Consider the following 21,924-nt stretch of genomic DNA (forward strand, 5'->3'; position numbering starts at 1 on the left):
CAAGAGTTACTCACTCCAATGATCTAATTGGCCATGATATCCTTCTGAATCAGAAACCTTTCTCTATTATTAGGAGTCCAACTCGCAAATATCTGAATTATAAACTGCCACACACATTCTTATTTGTGCTAAAACTAAGCATTACAGTAATCATAAGCTTGAATTAGGAATATGAGTCCCCTCTGCAGAATATCTATAGGAATAGGTAAGTATTAAGTGAATAAGAGTTTAGAATAATGCTGACTGCTGAGCCTTAAAGGGGGCAATTGTTTTGATACAGTTTTAAGAAAGAAAAGTGGAAGGTGCCAGCATCATAGAGTGTGGACCACTGATAATTACTGAATATCCAATGCTTCAGGAGTAAAATAACCGAAAATAAGCTATTGTCAGCAACATTTTCAGAAGCAAATTAGCTCTACTGTCTATATGAAATAAGAAAATTACAGAACAAATTAGACTGCTGTTTAAGGACATCCAAGAGAAACATCTTTGGTAAGTGGGTGGGGCATTTATTGGTAGACTAATGGCCAGATATACTAATGGCTTGTGTTGTCCTTGCATCGCGCAATGCACCGCAAGCCCTTAACTGGGATTTACTAATCCATGTGTTTTTGCTCTGCGGAGTTTAGTAAATCCAAGGTAACAAAAAGTCAGTTTCTCTGCCTTGTGTTACCTTGAAGTAGGGAGGCATTCCATGAGTGGTGGAGTGTAGGCATTTACATGCATCCACTCATGGATTTTGTCACATTCCCAGATTTACAAAGAGTTGTAAGCCTGGTAATGAATAAAAATGGTACACCTCCCATTCCCAGGCTTTACGAGGAGAAAATATATTTTTGTTTATGTTCATGTGCAAGAACAAGCCTGCCTGTAACACGTTGGAGCCAGACTTCACACAGAGCAAGAAGGCAGTAGAAATGCACCATATTTTTGTAAATATGCCACGTTGATGATGTCTCCCTTTCACATAACACAGCACAGCAAGTTTCCTTGCAGCACTGCATCAAATGCTAGTGAAGATGCCACCAAGAATATACTCAGTATGAAACAAGAGGTCAATGGGAGTGAATACAAAAAATCCTGTCTCATCATCTGTAGACAGGACCGAGTAATAAGTAACATACAGCATAAAGTAAATTAATTTTGTACGTTGTGAGATGAAGTGAAATGCTGACAATGAGTGCTCTGCAGTGACTATGAATAAGAAATGCATGTGAAAGTCTCATAAAGGAGAGGAAGGAAGGGAGATGTTTGGACAACTGGGGGGCCAGTATAAAAATATGTTAGACAGTTAGTTGCTGTTATGGGAAGAATTAATATGCTTTGCACTTCAAGACGAGAAAGCAAAAGACACACAAAAAACATGACTATTTATGCATCATGTTGTAGTGAACAGATGGTAGAATGAAGTGCCACTGCAGAAATTGGCCTATTCTTGAAAGACCTATGTATATCAGTTAGAGCCAGTGCTCTCAAACAGACCAATTCATATGCGTGTGTGATGCAGGATAGAGGTAACTTTACCTTCATATTGTCACAAAATTCTCTTGGTTCTTTTCCATGGTTTCCAGTTATATCATGATGCTAAACATATTGTGGGATTTGTGAATCAAATGCACCGAAGCATACCAAAACACTGTTACTTTTATCCTCAGACAGTCATGAAACAGAAAAAACACAGCCAGTTAATAAAATTCCCTTTGCAACTTCCCAAAAAGTGATTCACAGCTGTAGATGTATCAGGTCATTCGAATTTATTCGATTGTAGACAAAACAAAGGCAGCAGATGCATGTTTCTTCCTCCTGAACTTTCTCAAGACTTATCTCAGGATTGAAAACAAGCAGTCCTTTCCAATGTAAGCCATTCAAAAATCCAAATGTAAAAGAATCCCTCTAAGATAGTTGTTTGTTTGTCAGCCTGAAGTTAATGTATCCATGACAAAATGAAGGCCTGTGGAGTCATTGCAGAATAAAGTGGCAATTGGTGCATCAAAGTTAGTCGATTTCAAACGATTCCTTATTCGCCATAACCTTCTGCACCTTTGCCTGCTGAACTGTTCCTGTATCAAGCGCTGGAGGTCTGGTATAGCGCTCTGTGTTCCTGTCGAAGCGCATCTGTAAGCGCTACTTTTCGCCGGACCCGCTCCGCGGGTCCCGCTTCACCGGAGCAGCTCATTGCTGTAACTGACATCTCTGGACTAAGGGCTTGAGGCACTCAGGGCTGCGAGCGAGCAGACTGCTGGACTCCAACTCCCAAGAGTCCCAGCAGCTGCCTCACCGATCACACCTGGTGACGCTCTCCCTCAAGGCCACGCCCCCTTCTTCCCCGCAAAAGGCGCCGGATTTCCACCAACAGCGGATACCCTTCTGCACCTTTGCCTGCTGAACTGTTCCTGTATCAAGCGCTGGAGGTCTGGTATAGCGCTCTGTGTTCCTGTCGAAGCGCATCTGTAAGCGCTACTTTTCGCCGGACCCGCTCCGCGGGTCCCGCTTCACCGGAGCAGCTCATTGCTGTAACTGACATCTCTGGACTAAGGGCTTGAGGCACTCAGGGCTGCGAGCGAGCAGACTGCTGGACTCCAACTCCCAAGAGTCCCAGCAGCTGCCTCACCGATCACACCTGGTGACGCTCTCCCTCAAGGCCACGCCCACTCCTAAGGTCAGTCAATAAACAGAGACTCCGTGCACCGCTGCGCGGGAGCGCGCGGGTAGCGCCCGGGAGAAGCCCGGGACAAGGGCGGGCCCTCTGAGGCCCTCAGAGGCACGAGAAGGCTAGGCTAGGCCCATCCCCTTAGGCCCGGTAAGTCATACCTTATAGTAAACTACCTGTGAGACTGCACCTAAAGCTAATCTGCAGCCGGGTAGGTATTTAAGCTCCTTTCCATTAGAAACACTTACTTGCAGTGTAATCACAGAATTCCCGATCGACATAAAACTCGCTCCTTTACAGCGCACTCACGATAGTGTTCCCCAGCCAAGATGACAAAGAAACTAAGATCTGGTAAAATAATAGTAGGAAGATCCAGCTCCAAAACAAAATCAAATCCCCTTCGAAACAAACATAGCCAATCTACCAACATGAAAAGTACCTGCCAGCTTTTTAACTTTTGGGAAAAGGGTAAAAACAAAGCCTTAGGGTTGGCTAATAAAGCAATGGACCCAAAAGATCCCGGAGTTATCCATTTAGACTTTACCATAAATGATGTTTCAGAAAATCTTGAAATCAAAAAAGCTAAGGCGGACTCAAGTCCAGCTAGGACGCTACAATCCCCCCCCAAGAGTGAGTTCTCACCCCCCCTGTTTTCTACTCTGAAAAATAATATTGACCTAGTACCAGAGGTAATCATAAAAACAAAAAAAGATATAGAGCAAGACAATTTAAACATCATGGCAATTCCCCTCGATGAAGCTACTCAGCCTGCAAACAGTTCTTTAACCAAAACTTCATTTCACAATGGTTTGTCTCCAATGATCCTAGATGAAGTCCTATGTCAACGGTATTTAGTATCCGATCCCACAGCAGTTGAGTTACCCCAGAATACTCCGCTAATGTCAAACCATGCCGGCCTACAACTTTACAGCAGTACCCCTTCCAAAACCTCACACTCTCACTTTTCCTCTAGCCCAACTTTAAATTTGTTCGGAATAAATTCCTCCCAATGAAAGGGGCCCGACAAACCGCTTTCTGACTCCCTCTGCATCTTAGAACATTTATTGGCCTCTATCTTACACTTATTGGAAAAATTTGTGGGGGGATCCGATTGTGTGCTTGACACAGTGACCCAAATTCTAAAAGTCCTGCTGAGGTCCCAAAAAGAGAATGAAGCGGGCGGGAAGGGGCCCTCCTCCCCTCCCACGGCCCCAGATCAGATTGGCATAAATGAGCAACCCCTAGTAGCTACAACTACTTCAAAAATAGTGCAAGAGAAAACAGGTGCTTCCTATCCATTTTCCAATTTAAATGGCTCAGTAAATCACGATTTTGTAATAAAACCCCATGGGGAAACCCCGCTAAAAACTGGTAATAATTTATTCCCAATTTTTAAGAAACAGAAGGGGGACGGGGAAACAGAGGAGGCAGCTATTCAGGGGGAAACTGATAATAGAGAGAAAATAGGGCCTTTAAAAAAGAACGGAAAGCACAAAAGGAAACTGTTAAGACGGATAGATAAAAATAGGCGGAGGAAAATTTTATTCAGGAAATACTTAAACTTTCCTCCACTGGAAGTGTCACCTCAAGCACAGATGGCAGCGGGAAATAACAAAAACCCCGTCAATATGTCAGCCAAAGAAAACACTTCCTTAACATCCAAGGCAAAATCACCCTTCTTACCTACCCATACATCCCCCTTGTCAGCAATTACTAACATATTTACCTTTGGCCAACAAAGCAATAATACTAGGGTTATAAAAGTGGCACATAAATCGACATCCCCATGTCAGGTTTTAAAGCCACTTACCCAAGCAACCATGGCACTTAATCCCTTCGCATCCGTCTTCCAGGGTGTAACAGCTCAGGGTGCTCCTCCCCAAGGCTCATCGAACCAAGAAGCAGATAAACCAACTCCATTAGGGCAAGAGCATAATCACCCCGCCGAAAAAATGTCTTCTTTCAATCCCTTTGTAATTACACCCACGGAAGCCCCTGCAAAGGTTACCTCGGGCAAAGAATACATAGAAAATAATATAGATACTGTATGGGTAGACTTCTTTCCCCTTTTTGAACCTGACTGTATTCTGAACAGATCCCTCCTGTTGAAATATTTCCAAGAATCCGCCAATCTGAAACTTATTCAATCAGCCGACCTAGATATAGTTCTGCAACAAGAGTCTGAAGTGGGGAAGGTTACGAGGGTGAAGTTTTACTCTAAACTGGTAGCTAACCTCATCTTGCAACGGGCTGCAGACCTCCAGAGTAGGGGAATAGATGTAATTCCTGTTTTGATGCCCTCCTGTCGGAATAAGGCTGTTAAAACGCTAAACCAACGGAATCCCCCGTCTTCCCTGCTGCTTGCCGCAGCAGGCAATATAAATAACTTGGGTGAAATCAAAGAATTAAAAATAAGCAAGTCTAGTGATTCTCGAGTGGTATCATATGCTCAAACCTCCTTTTCAACTTATCAAACTACCCCCAGAGAGGAAAAGGATCTCTGGAATTGGCTGCCCAAAGTATTAGCCGACAAATCTTCGGGAAAACCATTATCTAATCAGTTCCTTTAGCACGGACTTATCTATAATATCGTGGAATTCAGCAGGTCTAAAAAATAATATGGAGAAAATACAATTTCTCCTATCCCTAGAAGCAAACATCATATGCCTCCAGGAGACATGGTGCAATGAAAATCTCCAAATAGGGAAGGACTATATTGTTCTAGAAGGCAGCGCCACTGCGAATAAAAAAGGCCACGCCAGCGGGGGCATAGCCTGCCTATTATCCAACCGTATAAACTGGGACTACAACCACTTCCTGGACCCGAGTAAACTTTTCCAGGTGGTTACCTTGTTTGGGTCAGGCAACCTTTTAGCTGGAATCCACCTGGCCTTGATAAATGCCTACATCCCTCCTGAAACGGGTTTTAACACAATTTGAAATAAAATCTTCCTCCATATACAGAGCATTAAGGAGAAAGATCCTGGAACGGTTATTATCCTAACCGGGGACTTGAATTGTAAAATCTCCAACTTTAGCTTAAATCTATTTTCTGACAAAATAAGAGAAGATACACTCCATATTCCTCGGGCAACGTTCCCTGAAAATATATTAACAAATAAACGGGGTAAATTATTACTAAACGAGTTGGTAGAAATCGATGGGATAATCGCAAACGGGCGTCTCCCCTCGGACTCTCCAGCAAACTTTACCCACAGATCGTATCAAGGGGAATCGATTCTTGATTATGTTATAACAGGGTCTCATTCATTTGAGTTATTAAAGGATATCGCTGTAATTGATACCATCTTCAGCGATCATAAAATCATTTCAATCTTAATGAACGTACATCCCCCTAAATGTGACCAATGGTCCTTGAACAGTAACCAAATAAATTTTGGTAACAGTTCGGGAAGATGTTATTGGAATGCAAGGGCTCATCGTTACCTGGAGGATATGCTAGATATAGCAATCTCCGAGCTCCCCTCTTGGTATGGCCGTGAAAACGAGCTTTTTTCCTTATTTCTGAATTCAATAATAACAGGGGTTGAAAAGCAGAATAAGAAAAAATTCACCAAAATAACCTACTGTCCTCTGAAATTGCTCAATGTAGACCTGAATAAACTTATAAGGGCCCAATACTTAAATAGAACTGAGGATAAATCCCGACAAATAACAACACTAAAAAGGAGAAGGAGGCGACTCTTATATGCTCTTCAAAAAGAAAAAGAGGATACCATCTGGGTAAAAATAAGGGAAGCTGCAACTAATGGAGAATTGAGACAATTTTGGTCCCTTATAGGCGAAGGGTGCGGAACGAGAACCATTCCACTCCCTATCCCTATCGAGGAACACATATGGAGGGATTTTGTCTCTAATCTCTATGCCAGTAACCATTCAGTTTCCCCTCAAGTACGGGTTTTAGATATTAGCCCATCGACAGAGTCTTTTTCAGAAAAAGACATAGAACTCGCCATTGGGGAAATGAGACGCTCAGGGGCTATGGGCCCCGATGAAGTCCCAATTAATGTGTTAAAGCAGAACAGGGTCAAATGGAGCAAGCTCTTATGCCCTATCTTTAATTCCTGCATATTTAGCGGAAAGGTCCTACCTTCCTGGAAGGGAAGCATCCTGGTCCCATTGTACAAAAAGGGTGATCGTCTTCTCCCCCAGAACTATCGCCAGATTGCATTGTTGGATGCAATCGGCAAAGTTTTTACCAGATGCCTGCTCAAACGGATAAATGCTTGGGTTGAATCTGCAAATATCCTTCCACTTGAGCAGACAGGCTTTAGAAAAAACCACGGGACCATGGATAATCTAACTGCCCTCCAGGTAATAGTTGATAAGTACATAAGAGCGAGGAAGGGAAGAGTCTATGTGGCTTTCATAGATTTCTCCACGGCCTTTGATAAGGTCGACCGTCAGGTATTGTGGAGAAAGCTACACATCTTAGGAATGCCACATAGCCTCTTACGCTTGGTCCAGGATCTGCATGACGATACATGGTGCAAGGTTTTGTTGGGAGGAGAAAGAGGTCCATCTGCAAATGGCCTCAAACAGGGCTGCCTACTAGCTCCCCTCCTATTTTCCCTTTATGTTAGTGACCTTCCCCTTACTTTATCAACATGTGTAGGAATTGCTCCACGTTTAGGCGAAAGACACATCCCCTGCCTAATGTATGCAGACGATATTTTAATATTAGACCTCTCCCCCAAGGGTCTTAATAACCGTCTGCATGCACTACACATCTTCTCTGAAGAGCACTTTTTGAAAATAAATATTTCTAAAAGTAAGATAATGTGCTTGGAGGGACGAAACAAACTAAAACTGGACCACATTAGTTGGGAATTGGGAGGTCAGAAATTAGAAAGAGTAAAATCGTACGTCTTTCTAGGTATGGTAGTCACTAGTAATTTAAGTAATAAATTACACATTGAAAGCAGTTCTCGAAAAGCAAAGTCACAGGGTAAAGGCCTAAGAACTCTGTATAAATCAACAGGTCAGAGACACTTCGTTCATCTGTTGGAGGCCTTTCGGGCAAAAGTTCCCCCGACTCTGCTCTACGGGGTAGAATTAATTGACCTAGCGGAATGGGGCTTTTTAGACACAGTGGAGGGCTCCCTACTGAGAAATTTAACCTCGGTTAATAATAGTTGTAGCTCTGCAACCCTGCGTCTAGAACTCGGCCTTAGGAGTAGCTGGGCTCAGGGACTTGCAGGAGTGATTCGCTGGGTCATTAGTCTGATTAAAGGAAAGCCATCCACTCTCAGATCTCTTATTACAAAAGAGTTGATGGGCCCCCTAAATGCATACTCGATCCTAATAAAGAACTATAGGAAAGCTATCACTCTCTTGGAGTTGGAGGAAGCTTCCATCTTAGAGCTTTCCATGAATCAATTGAAATTACAACTAAAACAAGCTACATGGAAGCTAAGCTATGAGAGGGATCGGAATTCAACAACACAAAAAAAGGGGGCCACTCAAGTTGTTGATTCCTATTCAATCAGACAGATACAACCCTATCTGTCATGGAACATCCCGCATGGCTTACGCCGCTTTTGGCTACTTCTCAGGCAGGACTTGCTCCCCCTGAACAAGTTGTTGGCCAAATGGTACGGAATATCCAATGTATGTAATTTCTGTAACCTAGCAATTCAAGACTCCAAACATGCCCTGTTAGCTTGTCCTGCATTATTGACTTACCGGCGCCTCTGGATAAAACCGGCTTGTATTCAGTTTGGTATTTCTTCTGCAACAGCTCTGTTGGATGCTATTATTAGCCCCCCGAATGGAATTTTTTGTAACAAAATTTTTAATTTTTTTAAACGTTTCTTGGAACTTTATTAATAGAATGGTAAATTACTTTTGTATAATTACTGTCTGTATGAGTTGTTTTATACGGTCAAAATTTTTCATTGTCTTTTGTAATTGTATAATATGTGGATCTCCACGGAGTTCCAAAACATACTTAATAAAATTGAATTGAATTGAATTGAATTATTCGCCATAAGCTTGATGTTGTATTATCGTGGGGGCGCATGAACCGTAATCAGTAAGCATAATGGGTTCCAATTTCTGTGTTCCCGAACTGCTTGGTGTTTTAAAATAGGAGGTAAGAATACAGTTTTAAAAGGTATTTTTATTGTGGTTGTTACTTAACTTCGTTGTCTTAAATACTGTTGTATTATTTATTAATATTTTGAGTATATTTAGCATATTACCTGCTTTCTTAAAATTTATTTGTTAGCATATTTATAATGTGTGATATAGTTTTAGGTGTGAGATGTAGGGTCTATAGTAGGAGAGTGGGGAGTGCTTTTTTAATATTTATTTCAAGTATTTTTGTTTGTTTTTAAAGTTTTGTATCCTTTTGTATAAGTGAATGTTTTTAAACTCTATTGATAACTTGTACTTATTTAAGAATATCTGTTTTTTTTTATAATGATTGTGTAAATATATACTCTTGTTGTTTATGGTACTGTTTGTTGAAACATGATATGTTTTTATATTTGTTTTAGAATATTGTTTTATTTTGATTACTCTTCAAGTGATTTTGTAATAAATATTTCCATTTCAAGAATATCATTTTCAGTAGAAAATAATGCTTAATCATACTTTTAACTTCATGTTTACATTCAAAAGTGTAGTAGAGATTTGTTACTAATAACATTTTATTTATACACCGTTTAGAAAAACTTTAGTGTGGTATATTTTCAAGATGCTTATATATACATATGGGCCTTAAAAATATTTGTTACAAATTTCAATGAGTTTTAAAATAGTTTGAAAGTGAATATTGTTTTTAAAAAATGTTCAGACAATGAATTATATAGTAGGTACATCTTCCTTTATAGATTACAAATCAAATCATACAGCAATGCAAAACTCAACAAGAAAAAGGAAAAGAAACAAAAGCAAACAGTTCATTTGTATCTTCAACAACTAAAGAAACACAATAAGGAGAGTCACAGTCTAAGTCTATACAATTCTTTCTAACCAGTTAATGATCGGAGACCAGATTTTTTGCCCCCAGTCCGTTTCTTTAAGCCACGTTTTTTATAAACAGAACGCTCTAAATTATATAATCCAAGTAACCTAGATCTCCAATTGATAAACGTAGGGGCATCAGTACTGATCCACTGAGAGGTAATACATAGTCTCGATGTTGACAAAGCAATAAAAAGAAAATGTATTTCTGCATTCACACGAAGGGTGCTCGTTGAAGGACCCTCAACCCCAAAGATTACCAACTCTGAAGTGAGTGTAACCAGAGTTGCTAGAATCAGGTTTAAAAAGTGGCTTATATCCTGAAAAAACATTCCCAACCGAGGGCACGTGAAAAACATATGTAGAGAATCGTCTCCAAATAGTCTGCATCTGTTGCATGAGCTCCCCATGGAATGCACCCATTTAGAGGTTTTAGCAGGGGAATAATATAAATCAAAAATCGACATAAAATGTTGCTATTTCAAACTGGCAGAAAAAATTATAGAATTAGCCAATTCAAGCAAGTTGAGCAAATTAAAATCTACTCCTCCTAATTTCCTTTCCCAGCGAGCGCCTTGGGATATTAAATCATAGGGCCGCTGTGCCAATAGAGACTGATGAATTACCCCGATGCGTGGTTGTCTTTGCAGCAGTTCAATTATACTAATTGAATCCAGATTCCCCTGATATTTTTGTAATCTAGAACCTAGAAACTCCGGATTTGTAGGAACATAAAAAAATCTCTCTTGGGAAGACCAAAGATCTCTTGTAGGGAGGTGAATGATATCAGACTTCCTCCCTGACTTAGGTCCCCACGGAGCGTAATCCCTATATCGGCCCATCTAATCGTAATACTGTCCTGAAATATTGTGGGTAGAAGAGCATGAGCAGAAAAGGGAGTGTTTGCATTGGTGTTTGGAATTTTGAATCTTTTCCGAATATTGCTCCATACAGAATAAGCAGATTGTACTGGTTTAAATCTAGTTTTCTTAAAGTAGCTTGGCTCCAAAGTCTTAACTAACCTTTGTCTTGCACTCTCCCCTAAAATTATCTCATAAATGGAAGGATTGGTGGCAGCTGATTCAGTTTTTTTTGTGGTTACAAGAATTTCCATATGTTATAAGAGAGCAACCCAGTGATAGAGTAGGAAGTTTGGCATGCCCAAGTCCCCGCTTGATCTAGGGAGAGTCATCCATTTGATTGCTCTTCTAGGCCTTCGATAGCCCCATAAAAATCTAAAACATATCTGCTCGATTTTCAAATAGAACTAAGTGGGAAGAATAAACAAAATTGTCCGGAAGAAGTATAAACATTTAGGTAAGATAGACATTTTGATGACATTGCATGGACCATGTAGTGATAAATGCAGATGGTTTACCCTCTCCAAGAGGTTACAAACCGATTGAATAACAAGTTGTACATTAAGTACCTGGATGCGTTCTACATCAGATATAATTCTAACCCCCAAATAGGTAGCCTCTGGAACAGTTATAATTTTGGAAGGATGGAGTTTATCAGAATGTAGACACTGCTTTTTATCAATGCACAGTTTGTAACCGGATATTACACCAAACTGTTTAGCACAGATACTCACTAAGGCAAAGGCTAACCTTAAATTGCTGGTAAGTATGGCAATGTCATCAGCATAAGCCAATGTTTTGTAGATAGCATTATTCAATAGTACGGGCTCAATATTGATTTCCCTTTCCAGCTTTTCTAAAAAAAGGTCGATATATAGTGAGAATAATAATGGGCAGCCTTGTCTTGTACACCTGGTGATATTGAGTGATTGCGAATTTTGTCCACCTATTTGAATAGTTGTTTCAGGGGATGTATATAAAGCTTGGATAGCTTGCATAAACTCAGAGGAGAATCCCTTCCGGCGTAAATCAGACCAGAGGAACTGCCAGGAGACCCTGTTGATCGCCTTTTCTGCGTCCAACAGGATCATCCCAAGCAGGGATTCAGTGGCCTGTACCCTATGAAAGAGGGCAATTGCTCTCTTAACATGGTCTGTTGTGTTTCTTCCCGGGATAAACCCATGCCGTCTAAGAGATACTAAGGGAGTTATAACTGTACAGAGCCTTGAAGCAATTATTTTTGCGTAAACCTTGCTGTCAGTGGTGATAAGTGTGATCGGGCTGTAAGATCCCAGGTTTAATTCAGATTTATCCTTTTTCTTTAACATAATGATTGTGCTCTGTTGCCAGGATTTGGGGGTCAGTCCCTGCTGAGCAAGCTGGAATAAAGATGTTAGAGTAGGCTTCAGCGTGTGCCGAAAAGTTCTAAAGAACTCAAGGGGATTCCATCAGGACCAACTGCTTTACCAGAGGCTACAGATACGATCGCTGTCTCAATTTCAACCCAGGTAATGGGGGTATTAAGGACATCACTCTGATCAGGGGAAACTTTTGCCATTTCTACTTCATTTAAATATTCCATAATACTACTGGTTGTAGCCTCTGCTTCTGCAGTATAAAGTTGACTAAAAAAGTCATTTAACACATTAAGTATTCCTTGCGATGTATCCAATATTTGACCCTGCGAGTCTGTAATGTGACTAATAGTATTCGTCACAGCCCTTTGTTTAATTCGTTTGGCCAATAGTTTCCCAGTATTCTCCCCAAGTTCATAAATATCGGACCTGTGCTGTGTATATTTAGCAGAAATCTCTTCGGCATAAAATGAATGTATTTTTTTATTTGGTAACGGATATTAAATTTTGGCATGCAACAGTGTTTTGACCAAGACAAATTTACCTAGTAAGTTCAACCTCAGCAGAAGTCAGTTTGTCGACCCATTGTTTAATCGTATCCTTAATGTCATTCTGACGATGTAGGGATAAGCTGAGCATCTCGCCGCGTAAAGCAGCTTAAATGCATCCCATGCAATAATTTCAGAGGCTGTACCCCTAATAATATTAAAAAAATTGGAAATCCAACTGACGATAGGTTGGCAATAGGCTGTATCTAAAAACTGTTTTTTATCAAAGGTCCATAATTTTAAAGTCCTTGAAAGCCCAGGTAATGGAAGCCTTATAATTAACGAATTGTGATCGGAAATAATCCTCGGATATAGATTAATGTCTACTTTTTCTGCTAGCTATTGAGAGCAAAAAAAATAATCTAGCAGCACTAGTTTCTTATGTGGCGTAGAAAAAAAGGTGTACCCTGGCTCCCCGGATCTGTGTCTATGCCATATATCCACTAAACCGTGTTTGATGACTAATCCCTGTAATGTCTTAAATGTCTTGATCTTACGGCCGGGATATGGTATAGCGCCAGATAAGTTAAAGTTGTGCTCTATGTGGATATTAAAATCACCACATATTACCAAAGAGGACGGCCAGGTTGCTAAATTGATATTGATAACATTCAAAATGGCAGGGTTGTCTAAGTTTGGGCCATATGTGGAACAGATAGTAAAAATAGAACCTTTGATATCTGCCTCTAGAATCACTCACAGTCCCAATTGATCCTCTTTCTTGCGTCTACAAACAATTGCCCCATGTTTTGCTAAAATTGCTACAGCGCGTGTGTTGGTCCATTGTACATGCTAATAGATCAAGACCGATGTCAGGGAGACAGTTATGATTGCGCCAAGAGATGTATGTTTCTTGTACACACAACACCTCTATTTGCATATGCTTAATTACGTTGGCAAATACCCCCCTTTTTTGCAAGCATTAAGCCCGCTGATATTAATGGAACAAACCTATAGTTTATCCCTAGCCATATTCCATATTGACTTTAAATATATCTACTTGACTTATAGTATAGTTTTCGAAAAACATTTAAAGCATTGCTGAATTTGTCAAAATAAATGTCTCTCTGAAAAAAAGGTGTACATACTGATTGAACAATTTAGTCATGTCATGTGCTTCCCACCCCTCACCCCCCACCGGTATACCTCTCCCTCCCAGAGAGCCCCTCCCATTGCCCCCCTTTCATGAGGCATAGGGAACTTATTCCCTGGTTATGTAGAGCAAAACCTCCAACCCCCAGGCCATAATGAGCCTCCACCTCTCCTCAATAACAAACTGTTTCGGGAAAGGTATCAGAGCAGCTTAACAATATTAACGGGTTATCATTCTGAAAAAGGAGAAATGAAGGAAAAAGGTGAGTGTCTAAGAAGTCGTATCCTACGAGTACTCCTAGACTGATCCAATAGGGTGCCTCCCCCGCCCTCTATGTGTTGCAAACCCTAAATAAATGTTTTCAATTTTTAATTAGAAATTTAATTTTTGGGGACTTTGGTTATGTTTTACATTAGTTCTATTTATTTATTTTTTTATCCTCATTTTGTGCATGAATGTATAAGGAGTGGAAAGGGACTTTATGACATCCGAATACTGTGCCTTCACTCTCCCAACTTTACTGGTCCGGCAACTGAAAGTATCCCTGTGTTGGAGCTGTCAGGATTAGTCCTTATATATCCTTTACCATAATCAATAATTCTTTGTAAAGTGGGGGGAGCTAGCCTTCCCGGCTACTCGGCGGGAATGATTCCCGTCTGAATTATTGTCACCGCTTTAATCATTGGATATATCGCTTTTATTTGTGACCTCTTACATTAGTTTTATTTTAGGTGTATCCAGTAATAAATATATGCAATAAAGTAAAAACATGTCATTACATTTGAGTTTCAATTTGCAATATTGATATCTGTATGTATAATTCTGTGATGTATACTTTTAGGAAAAGTTTGTTAATGTGAAGTTGGAATAACTGTCAGTTTGGAGTGTGAATATTCAATCTGATTTCTTCAAAGTGCAACACATTTTACAATGCAGCTACGTTTGGAGAAGGAAAAGTAAATCTGAATTTCCAAAGTCCAACACTTTCACCAACATAGCTACATTTGGATAGGGAATATTAAATACTGGTCTTCAGATAAGAATGCTTTCCCCAATGGCGCTAAGTCTGAAGTCTAAGTCTGAAGTGGGAAAAGTAAATCTGATGACACAAAGTTCAACACTTACCACAATGTGGCTATGTCTGGAGTATGAATAGTAAATTTAACACAATTAAAGTCCATCACTTTCTCAAATGTACCTTACCTTGTAGTGGCAATAGTAAGTCTCAAGTCTCTAAAGTACAGCACCTACCTAAATGTTGCTATGTTTGGCATCAGACTGGTAAATCTTGGTTCCTCAAAGTCCAAAATGTTCCCAAATAATGCTAAGTTTAGTGTAGGGATAGTGCATCTGATGTACCCAAATTCCCAAAATTTCGCCAATGTACGCTTAGATTGGTGATAGTAAATGTGATCTCCTCACAGTGCAGAACACTTTTAAGTATGGAATACTTGTACACATTTGTGAAAAGAATTTTGTTTAGCTATGTTACACAGTTTTGAATAGAATGTATACTTATTATTTTTATGTTGCACATAGTTTGGAAATCCATTTATTACTAAAACCTGAACATAGATATTTCAAATATTACCCAACATCTTACAAAAATTGTTTAGTTACAGAAAATATTTTGTCCTAAAAGAAATTCTACATTTCACAACTAATAAAGATTTACAAAGTTTCATGCAATGGAACACAGCAAGAGAACTTGCTGTGCAGCATGGAAGGTACAGGGGCAGGGACGCAATGTGCAAGGGTGCCTGCGTTGTATGCATGATTGTTTTTGTGGAGGAAGCAATACCTTCCTGGACAAAAATAGTCCTCTGAGACTTTTTCCTCTTTCTATGTATGCTGTAAAATGCAGAACACTTATAAACAGGAAATAACAAGGATACATAAAGATATTTTTCCTTGTTGCACCTCCCCTGAGAAGGCATAGGATATTGACTCATTCCTAGGGTTACCAATTTTTGTAAATCTAGGAGTCTGCCAAAATTCATGGGTGGATGCATAGGAACACCCATACTCCACCCATATACCATTTTTCCAGGGCAAAGTAACTCAAGACATTGACTTGTGTAGCCTTGCTTTACTCTAGGTTTACTAAGCAACAACGGTCCGCTCAAGGTGCCCTTGAAGTGCTTGGTATATCTGACTTAGGGATGGATTTGTCTTCAGACACCTTGCAAGATGCAAGGGCAAGGCAATGCCTTGATAAATCTGGCCCAGGGTGCACATATATCTTCACATTTGGTATATTATATTTTTTAAAAGCTTTATCGCAATTTTTAACATAATACATTTCTTAAACTTTTATTTTAATTGTAATTTCATCGCTATACATTAGAAACTACTGTAAATAAACTGTTTCCATGTGTTTTCCTCTATTTATACATTTATAGATGAAACATCTGTTTCAATAACAAAAGTAATGATAACTATTTTCAAGTTTCATGTTGTTGTATAAAATAAATAAAATATATCTATTCAGTCCAATATATTCCATGGAATGTTAGTTTTTTGTTGTTGCAGACTTTCTGATATTTTTCTTTTACTGCTTGCTAGATGTATTCATTGTTTTTCACTGAACAAGGCTCTGTGCATTCACTGTTTCCATTTCTGGTCTCCAAATTAGTAGGGCTCGGCGTAGATGGAGTAGCACCACTACACATAATTTTTGAAAAAATTTGTGGAAAATGAGTTCATGTCCTCAGGGTCCATGTGCCCGGGACAGGGGTCACTCATGCCTGGGCAGGCTCCTTGATCTCCCCGGCCTGGCTGGGTTGAGAAGCAGGGACCGGTCCCGGGGCCTGAGTTTCGGTCAGGGCCTGGTGTTAGGGAGCCCCCGTCCTGAGGCCTGTCAAGTGTCCATCTGCCCAGGACAGGGGTCCCTGGTGCAGAGCCCCGGAGATCTGCAAGGCTCCATGGGTCTCGGGCAGTCCTCCCCCAGGTGTCTGGGCCCCAGGAGCACCTGCGGGCCTCCCCATGCCTGAGGCCCAGCGGGGGGTCTTCAAGCCCCCAAGCCCTGCAGCCCCCGTCCTGAGGCCTGTCAAGTGTCCATCTGCCCAGGACAGGGGTCCCTGGTGCAGAGCCCCGGAGATCTGCAAGGCTCCATGGGTCTCGGGCAGTCCTCCCCCAGGTGTCTGGGCCCCAGGAGCACCTGCGGGCCTCCCCATGCCTGAGGCCCAGCGGGGGGTCTTCAAGCCCCCAAGCCCTGCAGCCCCGGAGCCCTGCAGCCCCAGAGCCCTGCAGCCGCTGAGCCCTGCAGTCCCTGAGCCCTGCAGCCCCCGAGCTCTGCAAGGGCAGACGGGAGCCCTCCCGCAAAGGCTCGGGCAGGCAGATTGGTGTTACTTTGGTCCCGGCCATCTGGTCGCACCTCTCCCCTCGTCCATCTGGTCGCACACAATGCTCTCCAATGCGGTGACCAGATGGCCGGGCTGCCCTGGAAGTCCCGATGAGGGCTCATTTGCCTCCCCAATCCCAGCCAGGGCTCCAGGAGGTTGGGCATGTTCACGCCTAGGGTCCCCTGAGCCTCGCGGTGCACACGGGTTCCCAGAAAGAGGGGTAGCCTTCCTCCTGATTATTAGGGGCATGGTATGCCAGAACACTCCTCCCGGGCAGGCAGTTTATTGCCAGGGACCAGATTGTCTATGCCCGGACAACACCTCCCCTCCGTCCGGGGTCTCCCTCCTCCGGCCCAAGTGGATCCCCTGAGCCCGGCGTGGCCAGGTGGGAGCCCTACCGTGAAGGCTCGGGATGGCCAGATGCGATTCCTTTCGGTCCCAGCCATCTGGTCACACCTTTCCCCTTGGCCATCTGGTTGCACGCAATGGTTTCCAATGGGGCAACCAGATGGCCAGGCTGCCCTGGAAGTCACGATGAGGGCTCATTTGCCTCCTGGATCCCAGCCAGGGCTCCAGGCCGGGCGTGCCGGGCCTTGGGTCTAATGAGTCTTTTGGTGCGCACGGGTTCCCAGAAAGAGGGGTAGCCTCTCGGCCTAGTGGTCCTCAGCCAGCAGCTGGATGGGCCAGGATGCTGTCCCAGCCCAAGGTCCATCCCTGAGCCTGCCGTGTGGCAGGCTGCCCTGGATGGGATCTGGAGGGCCGGGGGAGCCTCCCCTGCTGGGCTGGCTCCGGGGGCCCCGGGGAGGGCAGTCGCTCCACCCCAGGCTCCGTGCCCAAACGAGGTTCCATGGGCCAGAGGAGGCTTCCCCTTTGCCTCTTGGCCTTGGGAGCCCTGACTGGTTCCAGGGGCCCGCCGGGCCCTGGGTCGGGTGCTCCAGCCCTTGGCCCCGTCCCCCGGTCTGCCGCTCTGCCAACGGCCTGGGACGGGGTTCTGTTGTGCCTGGGGAGCCTCCCTTTGCTTAGCTGGGTTGAGGAGCTCTGGCCAGGGCCTCCCCACCCTGGGCTCTGTCCTCGGTCCTGCCGCATGGCAGGGTGCCCAGGATGGTGTCCTGTGGGCCCAGGGAGGCTTCCCCTGCACCTCTGTTCCTGGGAGCCCAGGCTGGGTCCAGGGGCTCCGCCAGGCCCCGTGTCAGGTGCTCTGGCTAGGTTCAGGAGCTTTGGGCTGGGCGGCCTCCCCACCCCGGGCTCCTTCCTCGGTGCTGCCGCATGGCAGGGTGCCCGGGACAGGGTCAGGAGAGCACAGGGAGGCGTCCCCTGCGCCTCCGGGCCTGGGAGCCCTGGCTGGATCCAGGGGTCCAGTCGGGCCCGGGTCGGTGGCTCCGACCCTGGGCCCCGTCCCCTGGCCTGCTGCTCCACCAAGGGCCCAGGACAGGGGTCCGTTGGTCCCATGCAGGCCTCCCCTGCTTGTCAAGGTGTCCAAGGGCCTCGGGTCGGAGGGCCCGTCAGGTTCCCCTTTCAACCTCCATGGGTGGTGCCCAGGTGGGGCCTGGGACTCCGGTCCCCTATGCCCCGGTGCCCGCTCACTCTTTCATTGGGGCACAGAGTAACCAGATGGCTTCCCTTTCATGCCCAGCCATCTGGTTGCACCTTCCCCTCGGCCATCTAGTCGCACCTACCCCTCGGCCATCTGGTCACACTCAATGCTTTCCTATGCAGTTACCAGATGACCGGGCTTCCCTGAAAGTCCCGATGAGGGCTCATTTTCCTCCCCGATCCCAGCGAGGGCTCCAGGAGGTCAGGTACTTTCACGCCTTGGGTCCCCTATGTCACCTCATGTGCACAGATTAAAAGAAAGGGGTGTAATGTTCCTCCAGATTACAAGGGAGAGGGTCAGTCAGACCTCCGTGAGGTCTGGCGATTCTACAACCGGGGAAGGCAGACCCCGGGCCTGTCCGCTGGGGCCCCGAGGGGCCCAGGTACGCACCTGCCTCTCAGCCCCTTGCCGATGGTCCTTTTTCTCTGAGTTTTCTAAGTCAGACCTCTGTGAGGTCTGGCGATTCTGAAAACAGGGGAAGGCAGAACCCAGGCCTGCCCACCGGGGCCTCCAGGGGCCTGGGTACGCACCTGCCTCTTGGCCCCTTCCAGATGGTCAGTCAGACTTCCGTGAGGTCCGGCGATGATGAGACGGGGGAAGGCAGCACCCAGGCCCCCATTGGTCCCGGCGGGTGGGCCCGTCGGGGCCCCTGGGGCCTCTCAGCCCCTTCCTGATGACCTTTTTCTCCGAGTCTGCTTGCCCCGGGAGCAGGCAGGGACACTAAGTCAGCATACCCCTTGTGCAAGGTGGCCTGCCAGGTGATGCCCCAAGTGCACTCTGATCAATTGGGCACTCTCGGTCCATTTAGGGATGGACTGATTGGCCAGCCTCAGCTGTTGTTTCGAGCAAATCGCTTCCCCCCGCATGGACTGTCTGACTCGAGGGCCTGGCAGGAGACCCTAGCCAGCAGAGCACAGGATGAGTGGCCCGTGCAGCTCATGGCCCCCAGTTGTGTGACCCGAGCGGAAGGGGTCAGGTGGCACCAGGCCCTTGGATGCTGCTGCCCGCAGCATCCAAGGCCCGCGCGCTACGCCATCACCCCTCTCTGCCCAGCACCTTTCCACAGCAGCTCGGAACGACCGTTCCGAGGGGTGCCGCGGCCGCAGGTTCTGGCACCCCTGTGTCTCGCTCAGGCTGTGCCTCGGCCGCGCCTCTCCCTCCTGGGGGAGACGGCTGGGCCTGCCGGTGCCCATGTGACCCCACCTCTCCACACCCCTCCAGCGAGCCCTCCCACCCAGGCAGGTGGGCTCCTATCCCTGGCAGGCTTCCGAGAGATGGAGGGGTGCATGAAGGTTGCTAGTCGGGGAGATGGGCACGTGGCCCCCATCCTGTCAGCAGGTGCGGTTACCTGGTTGATCCTGCCAGTAGCATATACTTGTTTAAAAGATTAAGGGCCCGATGTAGGTAAATCCCATTTACCGATTTTGAAATACCGAATCCTACCGATTCGGTATTCAAAAATCGGTAAATGGGATGTAGGTCCCAACATCTGGATTCGTTACCGAATCCTTAACAATTCTTTAATTACCGATTCGGTAAATACCGAATCGGTAATGCCCATTCATTCCTATGGGCTTTGAAGCCCATAGGAATGATTAGGCATTACCGATTCGGTATTTACCGAATCGGTAATTAAAGAATTCACAAGGGTGCAAGGGGTGTCACTTTGACACCCTCTAGCACCCCCAAAACGGGCATGTGTGCAATGTGGCACACAGACATGCCCTAAGGGCACGTCTGTCTGTCACATGGCACATGTGTACATGCACAGATGTGCATGTACACAGGAATCGTTTTTTTACCATGGATTTGTATTCCATGGTAAAATACCGAATCTGTAGGCCATGTGCTGATGGAACATTGGATACCTACATTGCATTTTCGGTAGTTCTACCGAATCGTCATCATTACCGAATCGGTAAATATTACCGATTGGGTAACTTTACCGATTCGGAAATGATAACGATTCGGTAAAATTACCGAAAATGTGCCCCTACATCTCGATAGCCCTTTACCGATCGGAAACGGCCGAAAATCGGTATTTTCGGCCGATTCCGATCGGTAAAGGGCTACCTACATCGGGCCCTAAGCCCCTTGATGGTGACAATACATTTGGAAGGCTGCCCTATCAACTTTCAATGAAACCTTCTGTGCCTACCATGGTGACCACGGGTAACGGTAAATCAGGGTTCGATTCCGGAGAGGGAGCCTGAGAAACAGCTATCACATACAAGGAAGGCAGCAGGCATGCAAATTACCCACTCCCGACTCGGGGAGGTAGTGACGAGAAATAACAATACAGGACTCTTTTGAGGCCCTGTAATTAGAATGAGTACACTTTAAATCCTTTAACGAGGATCCATTGGACGGCAAGTCTGGTGCCAGCAGTCACGGTAATTCCAGCTCCAATATCGTATATATTATAGTTGCTGCAGTTAAAAAGCTCGTAGTTGGATCTTGGGATTGAGCTGGCGGTCTGCCGCGAGGTGAGCTACCGCCTGTCCGAGCTCCTGCCTCTCGACACCCCCTTGATGCTCTTGACTGAGTGTCCTGGGGGTCCGAAGTTTTTCTTTGAGTGTTCAAAGCAGGCCGGTCGCCTGAATACTTCAGCTAGAAATAATGGAATAGGACGCCAGTTCTATTTTTTGGTTTGCAGGACTGGGGCCATGATTAAGAGGGACGGCCGGGGGCATTCATATTGTTCCGCTAGAGGTGAAATTCTTGGACCGGCGCACGATGTACCAAAGCGAAAGCATTTGCCGAGAATGTTTTCAGTAATCAAGAACGATAGTCGGAGGTTCGAAGACAATCAGATACCGTTGTAGTTCTGACCATGAACGATGCCGACTAGTGATCCGGTGGCGTTATTCCCATGACCCGCCGAGCAGCTTCCGGGAAACCTAAGTCTTTGGGTTCCGGCGGGGGAGTATGGTTGCAAAGCTGAAACTTAAAGGAATTGACGGTAGGGCACCACCAGTGTGGAGTCGGCCGCTTAATTTGACTCAACACAGGAAACCTCACCCGACCCGGACAAGGGAAGGATTGACAGATTGATAGCTCTTTCTCGATTCTGTGGATGGTGGTGCATGGCCATTCTTAGTTGGTGGAGCGATTTGTCTGGTTAATTCCGATAACGAACAAGACTCCTCCATGCTAACTTGTTACGCAACTCCTAGCGGTTGGCATCCAACTTCTTAAAGGGACAAGTGGTGTTCAGCCACACGCGATCGAGCAGTAAAAGGTCTGTGATGCCCTTAGATGTCCGGGGCTGCAAGCGCGCTACACAGAATGGATCAGGGTGTGTCTACCCTCCGCCGACTGGTGCAGGTAACCCGCTGAACCCCGTTTGTGATAGGGATTGGGGATTCCAATTATTTCCCATGAACCAGGAATTCCCAGTAAGTGCTGGTCATAAGCTCGCGTAGATTAAGTCCCTGCCCTTTGTACACACCACCCATCGTTACTACCGATTGGATGGTTTAGTGAGGTT

General features: G+C 44.9%; 1 pseudogene; it reads left to right on the forward strand.

The window, feature by feature from the left end:
* The first annotated feature begins 19,779 nt into the window (after window positions 1-19,779).
* Window positions 19,780-21,924, forward strand: part of LOC144765520 (18S ribosomal RNA) — a 2,274-nt pseudogene continuing 129 nt past the window's right edge.

This window comes from Lissotriton helveticus, chromosome 6, assembly GCF_964261635.1.
Source record: "Lissotriton helveticus chromosome 6, aLisHel1.1, whole genome shotgun sequence".
Lineage (NCBI taxonomy): Eukaryota > Metazoa > Chordata > Amphibia > Caudata > Salamandridae > Lissotriton > Lissotriton helveticus.